The sequence below is a fragment of the Echinops telfairi genome, unplaced genomic scaffold, assembly GCF_000313985.2.
Source record: "Echinops telfairi isolate 266 unplaced genomic scaffold, ASM31398v2 ScPeMD7_2565;HRSCAF=3150, whole genome shotgun sequence".
In the NCBI taxonomy this organism is placed as follows: Eukaryota; Metazoa; Chordata; class Mammalia; order Afrosoricida; family Tenrecidae; genus Echinops; species Echinops telfairi.
In genome coordinates, this window is record NW_022106463.1 from 7,132,655 (window position 1) to 7,134,967 (window position 2,313).

The window sequence follows — 2,313 nt, forward strand, 5'->3', positions numbered from 1 at the left end:
CACAGCACCACACTTGGCCAGGAGGCAGCTGGGCAGGAAATGAGTGGCGTCCACAACAGAGAACCTCTCTCACTGGGCTTAGTTGCTCTATAGCCTGGAGATGTTAGTGGGTTACGCACTGCGTTGCTAACCACAAGGTCAGCAGTTTGAATCCACGAGCCACCCCTTGAGAGACAGATGAAAGGTTTTTTTTTTTGCTCTGGAAAGAGTTACAGCCTCGGGTTGAGAGTCGGAAGAAAGTCAGTGGCCGTGGGTTCGGATCAAGGTTTTGGTTAGTGGTTCAAAGAGCCATGGATGGTGCAGTGGTTAAGCACTTGATTACTAACCAAAAACGTTATCAGTTCAAACCCACCCATTGGCTGTTTGGGTGGCTTGCTTCTGCAAAGATTGCGGCCTGGGAAAACCCTAAGGGGGCAGTTCTACTGTGTCACACGGGGTGCTGTGAGCGGGGATCCCCGGGGCAGCACCCAACAACAGCAGGAAGAGCAGGAGGTGGAGGGAGAAAGGGGCAGGGGTAGGGTGGAGGGGTGGAGGCTGAGGGGAAGAGAGGGAGACCCTCACGGAGGTCTGTCTTGATTGGTCAATGAGAGCATGGGGGAGGGCCGGCCTCTAGCACAACGTCTGTCAAGGAGCGGCAGGAAAGGAAGGTTAGCGAGCCGAGCCCATCTCATCCAGGCCGGCTCCAGACAGAGAAGTCCGAGGCCACCCCGTTTGCCAGCAGGATGAATGCCTTTGCTTATTTCCTGGCTTCGCCGCCACTGTCCCCATTAGTTAAGCTGGTCAGATGCCATGGACGAGTGGGAGAGCCCGTCCCTTCTAGAAGGATGGCACAGCTGGTAGAGGACAACCCAAACGGGTGGACCTGGACTGGTCATTTGGCGATTCTATAATTAGCTTCCCCGAGGAAGAGACTAGTGCGGTTTGGGGAAATGAATCTCTCAAAATAGCACAGCTTTGTCAGTGGCTGAGCTGGGTCTGGAACCTGGGAAGAGGAGGATCCTTCCGTTTATGTATCAGACCTAAATAGAGATATCCCTGGGAGGCGTATAGCCAGAATCCTCCTTGGAAGCCAAGGTAGCAAGACTTGGGCTCACAGATTCTGGACCTGTGGTCAGGAGGGACCAGTCCCTGGAGAAAGGACATCACGCCTGGTCAAAAGAGGAAGCCTCTCAAGGAGATGGATGGACACAGTGTTTTCACCCTCCCTCTATCATCTTGGACATTACCTTCTCCTTCTCCTTCATCCCAGTCCCATGCTTTTTAATTCATAAAGAAGAGTCAAGCCAGGCATATAGCAAGGCATTCTAGGCTGGTAGACCATATTTGAAATATATTGTGGTTGGCACTCAGGTTTAATCCTGAGAGTTTATTTATTCATTTAATCATTTTATTAGGGGCTCATACAACTCTTATCAAAATCCATACATACATCAATTGTATAAAGCACATTTGTACATTCGTTATCCTCGTCATTCTCAAAACATTTGCTTTCCACGTAAGCCCCTGGCATCAGCTCCTCATTTTCCCCCTCCCTCCCTGTTTCCCCCCTCCCTCATGAACCCTTGATAATTTATAAATTATTATTTTGTCATTATCTTACACTGTCCGATGTCTCCCTTCATCCACTTTTCTGTTGTCCGTCCCCCAGGGAGGAGGTTATATATATGTAGATCCTTGTAATCGGTTACCCCTTTCCAACCCACCCTCCCAGGATTGCCACTCTCACCCCTGGTCCTGAAGGGATCATCCGTCCTTAATCCTGAGAGTTTATATGGTGCAATAGTTTAGTGTTTAAGGGCTTACTGAGGGCCAATTGTTTGAACCTACCCAGCAGTGCGGTCAAAGAAAGGCCTGGCTTCTGTCCCTGTAGAGATGACAGCCTGAGAAGCCCTCCGGGCAGTTCTCGGCTGTCCACAGGGTCACTGGGAGTCAAAATCAACCACCACCAAGTAGTAATTCTTGGTGGCGTAGTGGTTTGCTGCACTGGGCTGTTAACCGCAAGGTTAGCAGTTTAAAACCACTGGCCGCTCTGAGGGAGAAAGATGGGGTTTTCTACTCCTGGAAAGAGTTGCCATCTGTGAATGAGGGGGAGTGTGGAGTGGAGACCAAAGGCCTTCTGTAGGCAAATGGGCATCCCTTTACAGAAGGGTCATGGGGAGGAGATGAGCCAGTCAGGGTACAGAATAGCAACGATGAAACATACAACTTTCCTCTAGTTCTCTAATGCTTCCTCTTCCCACCCACCCCCATTATCATGATCCCAATTCTACCTTACAAATCCGGCTAGACCAGAGAATGTACGCTGGTACAGAT

The 2,313-nt window shown here is 50.2% G+C and overlaps 1 protein-coding gene across 1 annotated transcript in view; it reads left to right on the forward strand.

Annotated features, from left to right (window-relative positions):
• FLT1 (fms related receptor tyrosine kinase 1) overlaps nt 1-2,313 on the forward strand; it is a 181,090-nt gene that overhangs the window by 21,180 nt on the left and 157,597 nt on the right. The gene's annotated exons all lie outside the window — the stretch shown is intronic.